Source organism: Talpa occidentalis, unplaced genomic scaffold (assembly GCF_014898055.3).
Source record: "Talpa occidentalis isolate TD23 unplaced genomic scaffold, MPIMG_talOcc4v2.1 talOcc4.2, whole genome shotgun sequence".
In the NCBI taxonomy this organism is placed as follows: domain Eukaryota; kingdom Metazoa; phylum Chordata; class Mammalia; order Eulipotyphla; family Talpidae; genus Talpa; species Talpa occidentalis.
In genome coordinates this window covers 133,835,874-133,859,100 of record NW_023602073.1, presented here as the reverse complement: position 1 = coordinate 133,859,100, position 23,227 = coordinate 133,835,874, and positions in this window count along the sequence as shown.

Sequence of the window (23,227 nt, the reverse complement as noted above, 5' to 3'; positions counted from 1 at the left end):
ACAGTGCTACCCAGTGGGTAGAAATTTAAAATGAGATAAGTTTCAATTATATATATATATATATATATATATATGAGAGAGAGAGAGAGAGTGTTTTGCAACAGTCAACCTCTCAAAAGCATGAATAATATTTAAGCAGATACCAAGAAAATTTTTCTGGGTAGACTACTAAACTCAGTGAACAGAATCTTCTGGGTAGACTACTAAACTCAGTGAACAGAATCTTCAAACTCATCCATTAGTTCTATGAATGAGCTTTTGTAAATTTATCTAATGAGATTTTTATAATTTCTAAATACAAACTCATGGAACCCAAAGAAACATTTATATTTTAAAATAGAAACATATCAAATATAACTTCTAGATCAAAATGATAGTCACACAATGAAAACTACTTAATTTCCCCTGATGTAAAGCAGATAGCTGCCTTCAAATTTTTTTAAATGTTTACATTATTATGTCAATAATCTCAAATGAAATTTCAGCCATTTACAAAGTATAAATCTTGATCACATCTCATTTTAGTTCATACAATATCCAAATTCAAGATTTAGTCTTATATTTCAGGGAATAAGGACCAGACTTCAGCTACTCAGAGGATGATCAGTAATCAGAGTGTAGATCAAATGTCATACTACTTCAGTAGAGGAAGATAATGCTCTTCTATGTAGCAAAAAAGCTCAGTTAAAAAAGACATACTCTTGGGCCTCCCCGGTGGCGCAGCGGTTGAGCGCTGGGTTGCGAAGCTGCCCGCGGCCTCTGTGGCGCCGGTTCGATCCCTGGCTGCTCCCCAACCACCGGAGGAGGGTCCCACATGGCGCGCAGACCTCTCCTGCCGCCCGCTGCTCCCCTCAGCAGTGTACTTCGGTCCTTCTGCCTGCTCTGCTCCCTGCTCTGGCTCTGGTGAATTCTCTCACTGTCCCGCGCTTCTGACTGTACCCAGTGCTTGTATAAACAAGAAAACAAACAAATAAATAAATAAATAAAGCATGCCTCTATTAAAAAAAAAAAAAATTAAAAAAAAAATTGCTAAAAAAAAAAAAAAAAAGACATACTCTGGGAATCTGCAATTCAGGTGATGACTGGGGTTAATTTATGCTCAAAAAGAAAACAAAAATCTACATATTGAACATGGTCCTTTTTTTCCAAAGTAAAAAGTATAATAAAAAACATACACACATAGAGCCGCCCTGGTGGCGCAAGTGGTTAAGAAGCAACCTATGAAGCTATCCGCAGCCACTGCAGCATGAGTTCAATCCCCAGCCAGGGAGCTACCCACATGGCACAGCAGACCTTTCCTACTTGCTCACTGCTCCCCTCAGCAGTGTATTTCAGTGTATCTGCCTGTTCTGTTCCCCACTCTGTCTCTGGTGAATCCTCTTATCCCCCACACCTCTGGCCTGTACCCCAGTTCTTGTCTGCATAAATAAATAAATCTTCAAAAAAAAAGGAAAAATACATACAACATAATTTATAATATAAATTCACTGAATTTCAAGGAAGCTACTATCACTTACTGAGAACTTTATTTTATTTATGATCGCTATTTATTTTGCTTTATACTATTGGTAAGATAAAATTAAGACATAATCCCTACTCTCAAAGAAGCTTATTAGTCAGTTGAATTAAAGTAACACACAAATACAGTGAGAAAATTAGTGTTAACACAGTCAAGAGACTGCTACAGCTATAATAGTCAATGAAGGCTTCATGGAGGGCATTAGAGAAGTAGGATTTAGATAAATAAATGAAGAAGCAAAAAGCAAGTCCCAGGTTATGTGGCTAATTTGGGGCTGGGACTTTCAAATCAGGGACATACTGTTCACATCCTGTGGCTCAGAATTGGTCTCAGTGCCATTTAAAGCGTAATCATGGATATATTGTGCCTGAGAGAAAAGATGTTATTTCTCGTGGTTGTAGGTTATACTAACCATAATGAAAATTAATGTTAACACAGTCAAGAGACTGCTACAGCTGTAATAGTCAATGATGTCTTCATGGAGGGCATTAGAGGAGTAGGATTTAGATGAATGAATTAAGAAGCAAGAAGCAAATTCTGGAGATGAAAAGCAAAATATGCAAAAGAAAAGCAATGTCCTAATATGGGCAAAAAAAAAAATCTGGATTGGGAGTATGATAGGGAAATAATGGTTGAATAATGGAATATAATCCAATTGTGGGCAACCTTGAAAGAAAAGCAGGGATTCATATCTGATGTGTTGGGAAACAGACTATCTTAACACACTTTACACAATTAGTTGACAAAATGAAACAGTGATTAAAGGAAGCTCACTAGGCATGGACTGTAGAATTAATGGGTGGAGTGGGGGGATAGGAGTGGGGGGTTAATTACTCTACTAGCCTAGTCTGAAGGCTGTGACAAGTGTGAGTGCTGGAATGTAGTGTGGAAGATGGCAAAGTCTGAGACAGAACTTTCTAGTAATGAAGAATGTTAAACATTGATATAGATTATAGTCAAGAGCTTGACATCTCTACTGAATAAACTCATATATAGGCTTCCCCACAAAGACAATAGTAAGCTGCTATCTTCTTAGAGACTCAGATGTATGGTGCTCTAACCCTCAGCAAAAGAGAATCACAGAGGAATTAGGTAATTTCTTTTCTTGATTTTATTCTGCAACTCCTTGCTGAGCCACTGGAGTGCTAGAGCAAAAAACATACTTTCTTTGTACCTCAGTTTTAGTATATACAAAATATAAATTGGTTTGCTACCTATCTCATAGTGATGCCACAGGGCTTGTGAAATATTGGACCTTAGGAAATATTGAGCATTTGTTGGGGGGGAACCCCTTATGATAAATAGGAGACAGAAACCACCTAAAATCAGATATAGACTTTTACCTGTGAGAGCTGCATATTTCTTATGTTGCAGTTACCAGACTGCATCATGGACAAATACATTCACACACATAAACTCTGAGCAGTATGGAATATTAAAGTACACAAATCTTCTAAAGTTCTAGAATCTCAATGTTGCATTATGAATGTGAAAGCTTAAAAAAAAAAGACCTCCTCAAGCTAAGTGATTTTTCTATGTATTTAATACTCTAAAAAGGAATATATGAACTGAATGTTAAGACAAAATGAAGGACAGTCATGAGCATTTGTTAGGAGGTAAAAAGAGATAAATCATTCTTTTATAACTAACATCGCTGAAAATCAATTATCATCTCCTAGTCATCAAGCACATCACTTCCAACTACACAGAGGACTACTGTGTGGTACTAAAAGCTACACAGGGAATATCTCATTTATGGTTGAAATAAACTAATGTCAAAATAGGAAAAATAAATCCTGGGGAATGGCTATTTTATTTTAAGTGGGTGAAGGGAGCCTGAGGCTCAGAGCATGAAGAGACAAATCCCAGGTTACATGGCTAATTTGGGGCTGAGGCTTTCAGATCAGGGACAAACTACTCACATTCTGTGGTTCAGAATTGGTCTCAGTGCCACGTAAATCATGTATATATTGTGCCTGTGAGAAAATGATTTTCTCTATTGGTGATTCCAATCTTGCCAGAATTCTGGCCAAAACTGAACAATGGCAGTAAAGCAATGGAAAACTATGAGAAAGGTAAATATTTGAAACATTTAGATTTTTAGTTGCTCTGGGTTATCACCATTACTGGTCCTTATTACAAACATCTAATGTTAAAGGCCAACAGAAAGGAATAGGAGGGGCTATACTATAATTTGTATTACAGATAAAATATATGCTAGAGAAAATTTAAAGAAATTTAAGGGTAAAGTTTCCATCTTTGATGTATTAGAAAATATGATGGGTGGATGCTAAGAAAGCAGAAGTTTCAAAAAAAATGTGTGCTGAACGGGATGAGCCTAAACTCATGATTTTGGAGACAGCATAATATATCAAGGAGGAGAAAAAGCACATCGAGGGACCCACACATCAGGCCATCACTAAACTAGGTGAATCAGGATTGTCTAAATAAATAGGTTACTGGCTTCACAGAATATTAAATTAAGGGTACCCTTGACATGAGAGATATCTGGTAGTTATTGCTAACTCTCAGAAAAGGAATTTAGATTTGTTGCTGAGTTAATGTGACGTAGTAAGGTAGAAGTACAATAACATGCAACATCTGATGGAGAACTCGCTTATACTTTCTGAACCTGTCAACTTCTGCCAATTTTGCTTATTATTCACATGAACCAAATAATAGGGGGGACAAATAATAAGACAAAAGTGAGAGACAGAGGGGCCTCCCTGGCGGTGCAAGGGGTTAAGATGCAGCACAATGAAGCTGTCTGCAGCCACTGCAGAATGAGTTTGGTCCCCAGCAAGGGAGCTACCCATATAGTGCACCTCTACCCACCTCTCCTGACTCGCCCGCTGCTCTCCTCAGCAGTGTATTTCGGTCAATTCACCTGTTCTGTTTCCCACTCTGTCTCTGGTGAATCCTCTCATCCTCCACACTTCTGGCATGTACCCCAGTGCTTGTATACATAAATAAATAAATCTTTAAAAAAAGGTGAGAAAGAATTTATATCTAGTGATACTGATTTCATGGGGAGACAAAGACATGAAGACATGTACTATTTGCAATTTTTTTTCAAACTGAGTCTTGTGACTTAGTAAAAGAAAGTATTTGGATGATTATGAAAGATTGTATACTAAAAAGCTTACTAAAAACAGAGAAGAAAATTATAAGCAAGTTGAAGGAGAACTGAAATAAATATTAAAATTTTGATTTGATCCATACATTTCTGTCTCTGTAAAGAGGAGATAATTACACTTCATCCTTTCTCAAGAATTGTTGGAATATTCAAAGCAAATATGCAAGCAATTTTGTGATATATAAAGCATTATACAAATGCAACTTGATGTAACTATTTGTAGACATGATGACCTGTTCTAAAACTTATTAACTTAAAATTTGAAAAAGGAGATACTCAGCTAAATTGATAAAGTTGGGAACTGTATATATATATATGTATATATATATACAGTTCCCAACATACGCACACACACACACACACACACACATATATATATATATATATATTTATATATATATATATATATATATAGAGAGAGAGAGAGAGAGAGTATTAATTCAAGAGAAAAATAGCAGGAAAAAACAGTAATGTTAACTGTCTCAGATGATTGTATTCTATTGTACCAAAAATGCTATAGTAAAAAAGTTGAAATTTTTGCAAAATAGTACACAAACCTGGTGGTTAATGAGATTTAAAGTAGAGCAATGAACATCATATTTACCCAAAGCATATCAAATAGAAGTGGTTAGAGTACAGTACAGTAGAACAAGACTTACACAAGACTTACACAGTTATATAAATTCCATGAACTACCAGTGTAATCTGGAGAAGAGGCTATTAAGCTAAGAATTAAAAATGAGAGAGAGAACAACAGAATGAGAGAACACTTTTGATGTAGGATGATGGCTGGTCCTTGTTAGCCTTAATAATCCCAGTATATGTCTGGCTTCCAAGTGTAATTGCTAATAGCACATCTGCTTTCAAAAGTGTCACGTTTATAAAAAGCATGTGGTGGAAGTAAATAGAAACTGCAAATTTGTATTACATTATAAATGCATAGTATGCCAATTAAATTAGAAGAGAGATTCATTGTATTTGAGTCACCTATAGAGTACTGTATTCAAACCTGGTTCCTAAAAAAAGGAAAAATACTAACAAACCAGAGTGACATGGGCTGGTAAAAGGCTGCAAATTATATCTTCAAGGAATCAATGTAAGAACTAAAACAAGAGAATACTTAAGTCTAACATGATATTGTCTTCATCTTTTAATAGGTTTTTCATGAAATAATGATGACTCAGCTCCTCCTTTGCATTGTAATAGGAAGATGTAAGATCAATACATAGAATTTATGGAAAAGGCAGATTCAAAGGAACATAAGCAAGTTCTAATAGTTAGAGCTGTTATTAAAAGGAATGAACTGCTTTTATAGCTAATGAGCATGTTGCCCCTTGTTGAGTTCAATCAGAGGCTGGGTATCTGCCAGTCATGGACCATGGAGAAGAAAAATCTTGCTTCTCTGGGAGTGTACACTATAGTAATTGTAAGACTATTTGTCCATAGCTAAGTCTTCCACAAATGAATAGCTCATTTTCTTTGAGCTCTCTGTATTTCAGTAAAGGCACATGGCCAATATCCACTTACAGCTATATATTCATAAATAATATTTACTGTTTATGAATATGAGTAATAGTTATTAAGGATCAACTTCATACCAAAGGATTTCACATGCATTTCCACATTTAATCTTCACAATAATCCCATGAGAAATTGACTGTTATTCCTTCCTAAGAGAGAAGGGAAATGAGGTTCAGAAAGCTTTTAATATGCCCAGAGTTACTTAGTTAAAAACTGGTAGAACTGTGATCTTAATAAATACTCTGGGAAACCAATCTAGTCAAGCTGATTTTTATTTTGTACTCCTACTACCTCAGCAGTGTACCCTCCTGGGAGGAGTTCTGAAATGCTCTGTAGTGTCACCTCTTTCTGTATTTTCCATAAAATCGGTACAGCATAGCTTTCTGCTGCAGAAAATTAAATACCAGATGATACCAGAGGAATGTGCTGGAGAGTGTCTTTCTCTCCCTTCTGTGTATGTGACCTCTTTGGGTGATATACCTCCCTTCTGGCTCTTACAGCTAAAATTAAACCAGTGGAAAATGTTTGCCTCAAAGTACATGCTCTCTTAATGAAACACAACTATGCTTAAAGGTCAATAGATTAACAAGGGAATATAAATAAATACCGTTCCCTATCCTACTGTCCTCCTGGCAGGCAGAAAGATGGTGCCAGCACTGGCATTTGAAGAGTAAGGAAAATCGTATTTTTGGGGAGTGTAAAACGCACAGAACAGGAATATCAGGTAGATGAAAATGAAGAGATAGGTGAAGCCAGGGAAGTGTTTGAAAGTCATATTCAGACTAAGCAATTTAGAGGTCAGCAATGATAGGTTGAAATATAATTTGTCCTAGAATCTCTGCAGAATAATAAATACTAAGCTTTTCATGTGTGCAGCATTTTATGCTTTGCAGGACATATTCACCTGCATTACTTCATTGGATTGTAATAACACATGTAGACAATAAGTATAATTAATGCTCATTTTCCCAAAGAGAAAGCTGAGCTCTAGAGACATGAATGACTCACTAATACCCATTATGGAGAACAGACTCTTAATACTGCTTTGCTACTGTATTCCTTTCATTCCACACACATTATCTGCTACTTTGAAGAGTATTTTGTCACTTGATATAAAATTGCATGTAAAAATAGTTTTGACTCTTTGTAGAAAATCTGTACAAAAAATGCTAATAAAAGGATGTAGTTGCTGCTTTTTCTTTTCAAACAATTTTTTATTGAGTTATGTTGGTTTACATCATTGGCTGTTCTTATTTTTAATACCAGACATATTTTCTTTTGAGTTGATGTTTCTTTTCTCTGTGTGTGATTATATTGAATGAATAATTCCATCTGTTGTGTACAGATTAAAATCTTATGGACTCTGCAATGAAAAATATTGAAAAGTGTGAGGATTATCTTCTGGCCAGTTTCTTGAGCAATTCATCCCAAGGCCTCTATCTCTAGGTGACCAAACTCATCTTGACTAGATTTGATTTTCACTATTGAACTAGGTCATCTGAATTATTCCACACCAAGGGTCAGTGAAGCTCATGGTTTCAAAGTCAACTTGAGGGAGCAAAAAGACATTGAATTGATTTTACATTGAAGAAATAGCTGTTTTGCCAGCAACATGATTCACTTAGTAGAACCATAAAATTTCCAGCCATTTTTTTTAAGATTTCTTTTTAACCCCTAAAAATCTTGTAAATACCAAAATAAATAGCAATGTAAACAGGATAAAGTTGATCATAATGTTTAACTTTTCCTTTGCAAAAAAAAAAAATGGAGTCACTTGTCTGCATATTGACTAGGAAGCACAAGACAAAGTAGATTGAGTTCAAGTTCCTTTCAAAATGAGATGGAGTCAAATTAGAATAGTTTTTTGGCATGTTGTGATTTTTCTGCATTTATTCTGTCACATGCAGCACCTTCTCATGATCTTCACATAGAAGCACTCTTTTCTTTTCACATTCTCACATCTAAAAATCAGCAGTGCATAACACATCAACTTACACTGTTAGTACTGGAACACTGGGAGTATTAATTTGCTTTATAAGAGCTTCCAGAGGACACTGGGTACGGGAATGAGAGATGTAGCTTTATTTTGGCATGATCCCTAAATGGCCTTTCCACATGCATGAATGTATTAACTGGCGAACACAAGTCTGTACTCTTATATTGGATTGATTCAGATATTATGGAGGACACTTCAAACAGCCCACCAAAATATGCCCTCCCCTTTTTCCTAAATTAGTCTAGGACCACACGTCTACAATCCATTTCCCAGTCTCCTCTCCCCTGCAATTCAATAGGTAAATATAAGATATATTTATTACCAATAGATTAGTAGGGAAAGTGATGTGTCCCATTTTCTGGTCTGACTTTAACAAAGCATGACTTTTCTATGTTTATTTTCTCCTATGAACTCAGGACATGGTAGAACTTTGAATTTGACTATGGAGGCATAGAAAATGCCCAGACAATGATAGATCTGTCCCTCAGCCTGAACTGTTCACATTGTACTTGAAAGCAAAATAGACTTTTATCTTCTTTAAAACACTGGGCTTTTGGTCATCCCTTTACAGTAGCAGCACTCACTATTCTAGTCAAAATACAGATGGACTGAAAGTTCATCTGCTGTCTGGTGCCATCTACATAAAGTAAAATGCACCAGGCTGCAGAAATTGAAGTTAAGAACAGTAACATCTCATTATTAGAAGGAGCCAAACAAAATTCAATCTTCAATGCTAATACATACAGAGATAGCCTGCACTTTTGCAGAATTTGTGTTGTCTTCCTTGCTGTTCACTAGAAGGCCACTCATTTTGAAGACTATAGACTTGACAGTTTGTTGTATCTTCCATTTTTGAGTGTATAGTGGTGAACAGTTCTTCTGGTATATGCTGCACTTTGTCAGATATTAGAAACAACATAGTGATCCAGTATTTGATGAAGACGTTAACTAAATTGAAGGTGACTGCATAGAACATTATTTTCTAATGAGGGCTCCTTAAAATGAATATGTGCCAGGTATTTTTTTAGCAGAAGTAGAGAAATGTCCTTGAATTAGAAAAGTGCCAGGGCATTGTTACAGACCTGGTAAATCACGTTTTGTGTCCTAACTTGTATCAGAATAGTTAACAGTTTTCAGCTACCTACTATATGTTGTTGGACACAGTGCTAGGGGTACTTGGATGAATAAAACAAAGTTTAAAGAATTTACATATATTGTAATTTATCCACAACATAAGTACATGGCAATCACTATTTCCCAATTTTGACATCAATACCTGCTTGTCCTATTCTATTTTCCTCAGGATTTATTACCTTTTAACACATATTTTACCTGTCATATTTATTGTCTCCACCTGCACTATCAACCAGAAAGTCAGAACTCTTTGTTTTGTTCATTGAAATATCTCAAGAATTAAAACAGAGCCTGACATTCAGGAGGTACTAAATAAATATTTATGGAATGAATGTCACCCAGAAGAGTGACAGACATACACCAGTGGCATCACATGATACACATCCAGGATTTATTGGGATGGAGAGGAATTACAGAGAAGTAGTAGAGTAAAAACAACCATCTAAATTTTATTTTATTTTTATTTTTTAAAGATTTATTTATGTATACAAAAACTGGGGTACAGGTCAGAGATGTGGGAGGTGAGAGGATTAACCAGAGACAGAGTGGGAAACAGAACAGGCAGATCGATTTAAATACACTGCTGAGGGGAGCAGCAGATGAGTCAGGAGAGGTCTGCTGTGCCATGTGAGTCATCTCCCCTGGCCAGGGATCGAACTCATGTTGCAGTGGCTGCAGATAGCTTCATAGGTTGTGTCTTAACACCTTGTGCACAAGGGAGGCCCCAACCATCTGAATTTTATAACTCTGCATAGATTAGTGATAAACGGCCTTTATATCACAAGACTAACATTCTAGATGCGATGGTTTCCCAACCCATAATGCATTTATGTGGTAATTGTTGGAGAAGTTAGAAAGTGGTACCTGTTGAACATGAGCATTTTCTTGTAAAACTAGATAGAGTGCATTCTGCTCTTTCTAGCTAGAAAAATAGGACAGACACAACAACCTAAACCTGAACTTTTTTCCTCCAACTATTTTATTGTGGCAAAATATACATAACATGGGATTTACCAACTTAACCATTTTGAGCTGCACAGATCAGTAGTATTAAATATATTCATAAAGTTTTGCAAGATCACTATTATACATCTCCATGACTCTTTGATCTTATAAACTGAAAACCTATATTCACTAAATACAAATCTACATTGACCTCTTCCTTTCTACCTCTGGCAGTCACCATTCTATTTTCTATCTTTGTGTGTCTGACTACTCCAAGTAATTTATATAGATGGAATCATATTTGTCCTTTTGTGATATTAGATAATGTCCTACAGTTTTATCAGTGCTCTAGCATGTCAGAATTTTCTTGCTTTTTAAAGGCTGAATAATATTCCATTTTATGTACATACAGCATCTTTCTTATACATTTATCTATTAATCTACACTTGAATTATTTCTACATCTTGGCTATTGTTAATAATTTTGCTGTGAACACAGGTATGCAAATATCTCTGCAAGTCTCTACTTTCAATTCTTTTAAGTATATACCCAACTGTGAGATTTCTAGGTCATATGGTAATTATAACCTTGAACTTTTTCCATGAGATAAATCTCTATTTGGTTAAAGCTTTATCACTCAACTTCAGATGTAGTTAGAAGTCCAGGTTATAAGGTTTCTACTGTAGGTGGATATTGTAGAAACTATCAAAGATTCACATGTAAAATGTTTTAAACTATGCATAAGAGTGGGAGTTTTTCCAATATACTAATATTAGAACACAGCTAATATTAGAACAAGTCCTGTCTCAGGCTTATTTTCCTCTACTAAGTTCACCATATTTATATAGTCTACTTTTTAAAACATTATAAAATATGACCTCCTCTAAGTCAATTTAATACATACGCCACTTCCTATGTTGTCTCATCCCTCTACTTTTATTACTTACAACATTTCTACAATTTCATGGTGTAAAATTTTCATTTTCAGTTCCATAAGCATAATTCCCACAGTTGTTAGCATTAGTTTAACATTTAAATGGATTCACTGCTCACCATGACTCCATGTATCTTGACTTCTAAACTCTTATTTTGGTTGGCTGAAATCGTCTGCTGGTAGTTTTTACAAGAATGTTTATGGAAACAATATTTCTTGATTTCTTGATGTCTGAAAATATTTTTCCTTGGTTTTTATTATTGCACAGTGGTATAGCTGGACATAAAATACAATGATGTTCCTTTCCATTAAAACTTTGTAGACAGTTGCTAACACTGGATGTGGTTCTAGAGAACTTTGAATCCAACTTAGTGTTATTCCTCCTTCAATATTAGACTGTATTTTATTGTCTTTAGCTGGAGGCTCATAAGAGTATTCTAATATGGTTACACCCAATATTTTTTCTTGGAAAAGATTGATCAATCAGCATCAGTTTTACCTATGTCAGGTTCTATTCTCACTTGTTAGACTATTTTCTACTATGCAAGGAAAATTTCCTTTGAATGTATTGATAGAAATTTTCTCGGAATGTTTTGTATGTCTTCCAATTCTTTTTCACTTCATTTGCTTATTTTTATTAAATGTCTGCTAACTGTCACTGTGCTTTCAGCTGTGTCAATGCATTTACATGCTTCAAAAATATGCTTAGCTTTTTAAGTTGGTTTTATTTTTCTTTTCCACTTTTGTTTTGGTGGTAGGGTAATTGTTTATGACTTTTATATTTACATGTTGAATAACTAATACTTAAATAGTGTTTAAAATGTAAGCATCCAGTACCCTAATTCTAGTTCCACCCCCTGTAAAAAAAAAAAAAAGTATCTTCCCAGATATTAAAAACAGTAAAAATATTTATTAATTTCCCTTTTTACACAAATGGTGGCATACTCTATACTTACTATCTACATATAGATGTTCATACTTTAAATATACCTTGGAGATTTTTTATATTAATAGATAAAGAATTTCACTTCTTTTTTTATCCACTTCCTTAGAGACTTTTTTTTTCTTTATTTGTTCTTTTTTCCTTTTCACAGTTGTATGGAATTCTTTGTATTAAAATTTATTCAGTGTCCTGTAGGCAGGCATCCAAGTTATTTTAATGATTTGGTTATTATAAATAATGCAGGACTGAATAATTTTGTAGGTATGTTTTTCACACATGTGCATGTGTATTTGTTAGATACCTTCTTAAATGTGTAGCTGTTGAACTAAAAGGTATTTGCCTTAGTAATTTGTATAAATACTGCCAGGTTGTGATCAGTAAGAGCTGTCCTAATTCACACTCCCACCAGCAACATACCAGTTTTCTCACACCCGTCCTAGCACTGTATATTAGGAAACTCTTGCTCTATGCCAATCTGATAAGTAAAAGGTAGCATTTATTGTTGTGTTTATTTGAATGTCTCTTATTACGAGAGTTGAGTACTTTGTCACATGTTTAAGTGCACTATGTATTTCTTTTTCTATGAACTGTTCTTGATATTCCTAACTCATTTTTATTGGGTTATTTACCTCTTACTTTCTATAAATATTACAGAAATTACAAATAACAAATATTTTACCCACAATTTTCTTATTTATCTTTTTATTAGCTTAATGGTAATTTTCTAAGCATACATCTTAGGAATGATATTTTTAAATTTTTTTCTCTTTATGATTACTGAAAATTTTATATTACTTAAAAGATCTTGCCACATGATCATTATTATAATTTCTTTCCATGTAGTTATCTTTTTATAGTTTTATTGAATAAGAATAATTGAGTAATTGTTTAATTAGCATATATTTTCTTCATTGATTTGCGATGCTATCCATGTACATCAACCTTTTTCTGGATCTTTATTTTTGTTTCATTAATCTTCACCCAACTTTTTTCCATTACCAGATTGCCTTGATTTCTGTAACAATATATTATCTTTTATTCAGAATTTTCTCTATTTTTTTCACATAAACTCAAAATTCCATTTGTTTAGATTCTCCAAAAATCATCTTGACATTTTACTACCATTGTTCTAAAATGGCTTATTTTAGAACATCTAAAATTGAAATAAAATTGATATTTATGTTATAATGACTATCAAAATATATTATGAGGTTCTCTTTGTTTAAGGACTTGTATCACTAAGGAATGTGTTAAAACTTTTTTATAGAGATCATGCACATTTTTCAGATGTATTCCTAGTATCCAAATCTCTGGCCAACCTCTTGATGATCACTAAGGAAACGCAACAGACTTCAATAGCCACACCCAACAGAAAATACAGACTTTGCAGAGTGAGGTCCATTGAATCATTCAGAAAACAAACAGTAACAACAACAAATGACAACAACAGCAAACTCTGAGGAGGGAGGATAATCTTATTTCCATAGCTGAAGCATAACATTATTTATGCTTCTAGTTTTTAACAAAAATTATGATGTGTACAAGGAAGCAAGAAATTTTGATGTGTCAACAGAAAGGGAAAAATCAATCAATAGAAATTATCCCTGAGGTGTCTAGATAGATGTTGGACCTACTAGACTTAGACTTAATATCATACATTTTCAATTATTTCAAAACAGTAAATAGCTAAAGCAAGCTAGGTCTAAAGAATGAAAGAATAGTATTGAAACAATGGCTCACCCAATATAGGATATCAACAAAGAGAAATTATGTACAGTAATGCTAGAAAAATAATTTAAAAATTTAAAAGACAGATAATAAATCAAAATTGCAGATGTGAATTATACCTTATAAACCATTGAATTAAATACAAATGGATTAAATACTCCAATCTATAGACAAATATTGGTAGAAAAAACTAAAAACATCACAGAAGACTATACCCTGTATGCAAGAAATAATTTAGACTCAAGGACACATAATTTACATTCAAATCCTCAAAAAAAGTTAAAAGTAAAAGGATGAAAAATGGTACATCATGTAAGTTAGCAGTAACCCCAAACTATCTGGAATAGCTATTTAAATATCACATACATAGACTTTAAGGCTAGAATGATGACGTGAAACAAAGAAGGATATTTTATAATAATGAAAGGGTCATACATTAAGAAAATATAACAATTGTAAATATATGTATATCTTCTTAACTATAGACTTTCTAAATACATGAAGTAAAGATTGATGAAATTGAAGGACTATATAGACAACTCAATAATATTTGAGGATTTCAATAGCTTATTTCAAATGATAAAACAATTAAGAAGATCAACAAGACTTGAATAACACCATAACAAATTAGCCCTATTAGGAACGTTCTTTATTCAAAATGTCATAAAATTTGAAATTAATAACAAAAGGAATTTGGAAAATTCACAAATGGGTGGAAAGTAAACAATAACAACAACAATAAGTGGTCCTCAAGGTGTGTGTACTGATGGATGAAAGGGTTGTGGAAATATTGAAAAGTGCCCTAAATTTTATCTGTATACTAAATAAAAATAAACTATCATTAAATGGGAATCATTACATATTTTAGCACTTCACATGGCTTAATGTTAAAATGTGAAAAAGCTTGGAAGCAATACCTTTCAGAAAATTTCCAAATGACTGGAACCATAACCAATTAGTTTACATCATCAAAATCTTAACACAGCTGTAGGCAGGGGGAATACTTAATCAGTATTACTTGATGATGGTTTGATGGAACAATGTGAGGTGAGAACAAAATTAGGAACCTGAAAATTTGAGGTGATGAATTCTGACCCAGATGTCTTTTCTGGTAAGCATTATGCATCTCTAAAATTTTGAATTCTCGATTGAAACAGCCTCAACTAAAACTCTTCCTGGTTGGAATTATGATTATGTTGTCATGGTACTGCTAATGGATCAGTGGACAGATGCTTACTTAGCTGAATACTCATTTTCATGATTGGAGATTATAATATATAAAAGATAGGCAGAGTTAGTCTGAAGATGCCACAGATAATTGTAGAGTCAGCTGTACATTACATCTGCACAAATACAGTAAAAATCAAAAAGAGAAAATTGTTATAGGACTTTTCCATATGCCTAAATAATGAGATTGATTAATTTGTCTTTCTTTTTTTCAAATGATTTTTCTCTATATCAGTAAGTGATATATTCAAAGCAAATAATATCACTTAAATCTCTCCCCTCTCTAGATAAATATATGATAGATAGATAAATAGCTGGCAAGCTAGAGATTGCTTTGGCTATAGGTACAGATACAGGTTTTTAGATGAATTGGGAATTTGAAATTTACTAGTCTGCAGGACTGGACAAGTGATAAGATCAGGCCAAAAGAATTCAGAGGAAAGTACGTAGGAAAGAGAAGGAACAGCTGGCCAAAGCAAAATAAAAAACCTGACCAAGTTAAGTGAATTAGCTTTTACTTAGAGCAAATTTCTGATGCTTGATCCAGCTGTTGCTTTCAAGAGTCAAAACTTTTGAATGGAGGCCAGAATTAGATCCCATTCTGAATCGAAAGAAGCAAACTCTATCCATCTCAGTCAATTTTTTTTTCTTCACTCACATGTGGAATATAAAGAAACAAAACAAAGGAACTGACAAAGCTAAACCAACGCCAATCCTAGAAATATAAATGCAGAATTGAAGCAACTAGATGGAGACGGAGAGTAGGGTGATGAGACCCAGTGGTCCAGGGAAAAGGATTACTAGTGTTTCGGTGGTGGGTGTGGTGACAGACATCCAGACCTACTCCCCTAAATCATATACAGTGTTGTAAACCAATGTAACCCTCAATTAAAAAAAAAAATCAGCAAAAAAAAATTCTTTTTCCAAATAACAGCTGATTGAAAATGCCACCAAAATATAACTTTCTTACCATTAGCTCACTTGACACAGAGATTATCTCATTTAAGCCTCACCACAACTTTGCAAAGTGGGGATTAATATTATCCACATCTTTTAAGTGAAAAGCCAAGAAAAGATAACTAAGTGCCTACAGCCATATATCTCAAAAGATTCCAGAGCTGACTTGAATCTGGACAAGCCCATGAGCACATTTGTGTTCTTAATCACTATACAGTCCTTCCAAGAAGAAAGTGCTCAATAGTAGACTCCTTGGCAAATACATACAAGTCAGACCACTCCACCCTGTGTGTGCGTGTATGCGTGTGTGTATGCATGTACATGCGTATGAATGCTTCATTACTTTTTTGTTACAAAAAATTTTCTCCTCCTTTCTTTCTATCCTTTCTCAGCTTAATTAATTTGCCTCCATAATAAATAAAGAGCCAGGCCTCCCCTGGTGGTGCAGCGGTTGAGCGCTGGGCTGCGAAGCTGCCCGCAGCCTCTGCAGCGCCGGTTCAATCCCCGGTCGCCGGCGAGGGTCCCACATGGCACGCAGACTTCTCCTGCCGCGCCCACTGCTCCCCTCAGCAGTGTTTTCAGTCCTTCTGCCTGCTCTGCTCCTTGCTCTAGCTCTGTTGAATCCTCTCACTCTCCCACACTTCTGACTGTACCCAGTGCTTGTATAAATAAATAAATAAATCCTTAAAAATAAATAGATAGATAGATAGATAGATAGATAGATAGATAGATAGATAGATAAAGAGCCTACTGAAAAGTGTAGAGGTGAAAGAGGTATACAGTGCAAAGAGCAAACCGTGGTGTTAACTTAAGATTAGAAGCTGGAAGGTTAGAGCTTGTCCAGCCTCCTGCCATCCATGCTGTCACAGCATGGATGTAATTGATGAGTATAATGAATAGGAATATCTGGGACATCATGCTAAATCAAGGACTAAAACTTTGTAGCATCATGTGATTAAATACAAATGTGTAGGAAAAAATCAGTATAGAGGTTTGAGAAAGGTTGGTAGCTCAAAATTAGAATCCCTTTATAAGTGCAAATTAAACTGAATCCTACAGGAACCGGGGACATTAAGAAAAGTAGAGAAATAGAACAATTATTGATGAAATTCATATGGAATCACAAAAAACCCCGAATAGCCAAAGCTCTCCTGAAAAAAAAAGAAGGGAATGGAGGCATTACACTCCCAGACTTCAAACTATACTACAAAGCCATAATCATCAAAACTGCATGGTATTGGAACAAGAACAGACATACAGACCAATGGAATCGAATAGAAAATCCAGAAATAAACCCACAGATTTATGGTCAACTAATCTTTGACAAAGGAGCAAAGACTATGCATTGGAGCAAAGAAAGTTTGTTCAATAAATGGTGCTGGGAAAACTGGGTCGCTACATGCAAAAGAATGAAGCTTGACCACTACCTCACACCATACACAAAAGTCAACTCAAAATGGATTAAAGAACTAGACATAAGACCTGAAACCATAAAATATATAGAAGGAAATATAGGCGAAACACTACGTGATCTGCACATCAAAGACATCTTTACAGACACATCACCCAAAGCAGTGATAGTGAAGGCAAAGATAAACAGCTGGGACTACATCAAATTAAAGAGCTTCTGCACAGCAAAAGAGACAATAACAAAAACAAAGAGAAACCCCACTGACTGGGAGAACATTTTTGCACCCAACACTAATGATAAAGGACTGATCACAAAAATCTGCAAAGAGCTGATGAGACTCAACAACAACAAAGAAAATAATCCAGTCAAAAAATGGGCAGAAGAGCTAAAAAGAAACTTCTCTGAAGAGGAAATGCAAATGGCCAACAGGCATATGAAAAAATGTTCAACATCACTTGCCATCAGGGAAATGCAAATCAAAACTACCATGAGATACCATCTCACACCAGTGAGAATGGCACATATTAAAAAAACTAGCAACAACAAATGCTGGCGAGGGTGTGGAGAAAAAGGAACTCTTCTGCACTGTTGGTGGGAGTGCAAACTGGTACAACCACTGTGGAGAGCTGTGTGGAGATTTCTGGACCTACTAAACATAAAGCTTCCATATGATCCAGCAATTCCACTCCTAGGTATTTACCCAAAGGACACAGAAACATCAATTCCAAAGAACACCTGCACTCCTATGTTTATAGCAGCACTGTTTACAATAGCTAAGCTTTGGAAACAACCCAAATGCCCAAAAATAGATGACTGGATCAAGAAGATGTGGTACATATATACCATGGAATATTACTCAGCATTCAAAAAAGATAAACACATGCAATTTGCAGCAACATGGATGGCGCTGGAAGGGATCATGCTCAGCGAAATAAGCCAAAAAGAAAAAGAAAAATACCGGATGGTCTCACTCATAGCAGGAATCTAGAAAACTTAAATAAGGGACCAGGAAAATGAATAACTATAAGAAAGTGAAAATCAAAATCAACAAAAAACTATGAACCAGAGACACTTTTAGGGGGGCGGGGGCGGGAGGGGAGGGATTGGGGTCAGAATGGGGGGGCTGCAATTGTATGGGGAATATAACAATAAAATTTATAAAAAAAAAAAAAGTAGAGAAAAATGGGGGTGAAAGTTGTTAATAGGAAGGACTCCATGAGCAAGAACTGCATTAGTATATGTTCATGAGAGAAACCATGTACTAGAATATTCTAGGCATTTTGCTGGAAATGGAATATAAAGTTAGGAGTGAAAGATAAGTTATGTAAAACTGGTGAGAGCTGAATTATTTAATGTCAAATATTCCAATATAAGTATTTTACACTGCATTCTGTGGGCATATGAATGACAGCCAATGAATGATATTTTATGCAAGTTGAATTAGTGTGGTAGGAAACTACAGTGAAGTGTATATTACAAAATACTTGTATATTGAAGAGATGAGATAACAAATATCTTGAATAGAGTGATGGCAATGAGTTTAGAGCAAGCAAGACAGGTGTGAGATTTTAAAAGAATCTGCAGGGCTCTGTAACAGATGACATAGGCATCGCGAACATGTATAAGGACTCAAAAATAACTTCAAACCAAGAGCTTGAATATATGCTTAAAAATACAGCATAGTCCTTGGTGGACCCTAGGAAAAAGGAAAGATGTTGTTAATTTTGACACAAAACAAAGAGATTTATGTGGAAATGGCCCATGCACAGTTGAAATCTAACAATATGTTTGAGTGAGAGGTCACAGATTGAGGTTCATCTTTGGGACATAGTCTCATAAAAGTAAATATTATTTTTGTATGAATGATGGATGGGTCTTTCAAAAACAGTCAAGAATTTTGCTTCTGACCATGATGGATTAGCAGGAACCGGATTTACTCTCCTATCTTAAACAACTAAAACATATAAAACAAGAATTTTGAAACATTTGACAGCATATATTTCAAGACTATGATCCTTGAAAGAAAGGAAACCACTGAGGTGACCTCTATAAGTGTCTCCATGTTCTTGCTTGCAGTTCAGATAGGCCAAGTACTTAGAATCCTAAGGGCAGATATCAGAAAAGAAGGATACAAAGAGATTGCTCAAGGACTGTAGAAAGAGTCCCTCAAGTGTCTGAGAGCTGATCTGCACATACAGGGGCAGACACTCCCCAAGGCCGAGGAAGTATCTGCTGGAGATCAGCAGGCTACACCCTGCTCAGAACTCACACAAAATTGAAAATGGTTCATGTTCCAGGCAACACAGAGCACAGAGCATGGGGTGAGTTTTTGGAACTTAGTAGTGACCTTAGACCCTTAGAATATTGGTCTGAGACTAAAGGATGTTCTAGATTTTTTCCCAACCACTTTGCACAAAGTTTACAGTTATCTAATTCATTCCAAGGTGTCTGTGCACCAGGAAAAGTAAAAAATAAACAGACAAAATTTTGCATTCATCATGTAATATTTATAGTGTTCAATAGTCAATCAGGTCTGAAAAGGCAGGAAAATATTAGCCCTACCCAATCAGTAGCGGGGGCGGGGGGGAAGAGAGAAATAGGACACAGATGTGACACAGGTAATAAAATTAACAGACCAGGAATTTAAAATTTTATTTATTTATTTATTTATATGCACTATATGTTCGATATATTTAAAATGGTAGAAGAAAGAATGAAAGTGATAAGGCAAAAATGGAAGAGATTTTAAAAAAGCAAACTCCAAATATGTGTGAGGATAGGAGTTATATGGGAAATTTCTAAACCTTTTGCTTAGTATTACAGTGAGCTTAAACTGCTTTGTCTATTTTTTTTTTAGAAAGTGTCTATTGAGAACAATAAAATAAAAATGAACATAAAACCCCCAGAAGTGAAAATAATATCTGAATTAAAATGATACAAAATGGGATTAACAGTAGATTAGATATTGTACACAAGATGATTATTAACTCAAAGATGTGGTAAAAGAAGCTATCTAAAATTAATCAAAAAAACATAAAAATGAGCTTCAGCAGTTTACACAACATCAAGTAGCAGATGAAGTAGCAGTAAAAGGGGAGGAGATATTTAAAAATGTATTGAGAAATAATGGCCAAAGATTGTCCAATTTTGATGAAAAATATAATAACTACAAATCCATGAATATCAATGAACAATAAAAATAAATACAAAGAAAACCATCAATGGATTTATAATCCAATTCCTGATAACCAGTGATAAAGAGAAAAATCTCAAAAACAACCAGAGAAGAAATCACATATTATGTACAGAGGAATAAACATAATAAGCAGAGGAAAAATTCTGATCTAAAAAATGAAACAATGAAATGAAAACATTAAAATAATTGAAGGGGGGAAAGCCATCATCCTAAAATTCTATATCTCACAAAATTATTGAAAATTAAATATGAAATATTTTTTTCAGGCAAAGGTGGAGAGAATTAATTGTGAAAATACATGCAGCAAAGGCATATTAAAGAAGTTCTTCAGGCAGAAGTATAACTAATGAGCCAACTATGGAGATCAAAGAAAATCATAAGAAATAATTAATCCAATAGAATCCAGCAATAAAAGGAAAAATGACAACAAGTGAAACAAATAGAAAATAAATAGCAACACGATTGCAATTCAATTATAATAATAAATAGATTAAGTGCTTGGAAGGTAGGCATGTTGTAATTACATACATCTAAAGGGATGTGACCTAAATCATATACAGTATGGTAAACCAATATTACCTCAGTAAAACACATTATAACAAATTTAAAAAATCAAAAAATATAAAAGGAAAAATGATCTGATCAACTATAAGCTTTCTGAAATAAATCTACTTTAAATATAAAGAAAAAAATAAAAATCTATGACATACGAACACTAATCAGAAGTGGAATAACTAATTAATATCAGACAAATGGAATAACTAATTAATATCAGACAATTATTTCAGAACAAAGGTATCATCAATAATTTTATATATATATACTTCATAATGGTAAAGAGAAAATGAAAGCATGAAAATACAAGTTCTGCACAGAGTTTCTAAATAAAAGAAAAGTTGAAGTTAAAGTAGAAAAAGTTAAATCCATAAATATAACAGGAGATGTCAACATTTTGATTTTGGTAATATATAGAGGTAGGTAAGTGTTCAAAAATGACAGAGAAGATGGGAACACCACTACGAAAGCAACTGAATTACAGGAACTTCATAGAACTGCCACCCACAACAGGAAAAAATTTATTTTCAAGCACAAAAGAAACATTTACCAGTGCAGATTATTTTTGGACAGTAAAATAAGTCTCAAATATAAGAGGGTTGAAATTATACAAAGTACATTCCTTAACTGAAATGAAATTATAGAAGAAATCAATGCAAGAAGGATATCCAAAAAATTTCCAAATACTGGTTAATTTTTTAAAACCATTTATAAATAGCCCATGTATAATATTAAAGACGGTAATGTGAAAGAAATGAAAACTTATTGATCAGAATAGAACAGAAAAATATAATGTATCAACATGAAACAGGATAAAAACAAAGCAATGTTGCAGAGGAAATTTATAGTATTAAAAGGATATATGAGTCTCAAATCAATTGTCCATCTTAGGAAACTAGGAAAAAAAAGAATCAATTTATCCAAAAATTACTGTAGAAGGAAGAAAAAATAAAGATATAAGAAAAAAATAAAAACAAGAAGAAAACAATAGAATGTTAATAAAATCAAAGCTAGTTTTTTAAAATATCAACATTTACTAATATACCTCTAGCAAGACAAGTTAGAGCACTAAACATAAAAAACACAAATCATCACTCACTCATAGCAGGAGTTTAGAAAACCTAAATAAGGATCAGGGAAAAGAGTAAATATAATAAAGTAAAAATCGAAATCAACAAGCAACTATAAACCAGAGTCACACAACTACCTTAAATGGGGGAGAGTTGTGGGAGGAGGAGGGATTAGGGTGAAAATAAGGGGGGTGAGAATTGTATGAGGACTATAACAAAGATGAAAATGCATACATTGTGCAAAAATGGAAAATGATGTAAAATATATATAAAAGAAAATAAAAAACCACAAATCATCATTATAAAAGAAGGAAGAATTTTAGTACAGATCCAACATGAAATTTATAAACAAAAATATTATGAACAACTGCAAACCAACCAATTTCAGAGAGGACAAATTGCTTAAGACACAAACTACTGAATTTCGTTCAGGAAAAAAACAGAAGTTAATAATCTTTTTATTCCCCTCATATTCCAATAGAATTTTATGGACATTTAAACTTGAATTTCATATAATCCACATGTCAAAAATGGTGTTCTTCTTTTGATAATATTCAATACTTAAAAATTCAAGTGCTATTCTTAGTTCAAGAGGCACATAAAAGCAGATGGTGGACAGAATTTTGCAGTTGGATTACAACTTGCTGACCTATGACCTAGATCATTGCTCCTAAAGCTTTGGTCCCCAGAACCCCTGCATCAGAATCATCTTGTCTTGGAAGTCATAGAAAATGAAAATTCAATGGGTCTCCCTCGTGGCACAAGGGGTTAAGTCACAGCACTATGAAGTTATCTTCAGCTACTGCAGCATGAGTTTGATCCCCAGCCAGGGGAGGTGACCCACATGATGCAGCAGACCTCTCCTGCCTTGCCCACTGCTCCTTTCAGCAGTATATTTCAGTAGATCTGCCTGTTCTGCTCCCCTCTTGGTCTCTGGTGAATCCTCTCACACTGC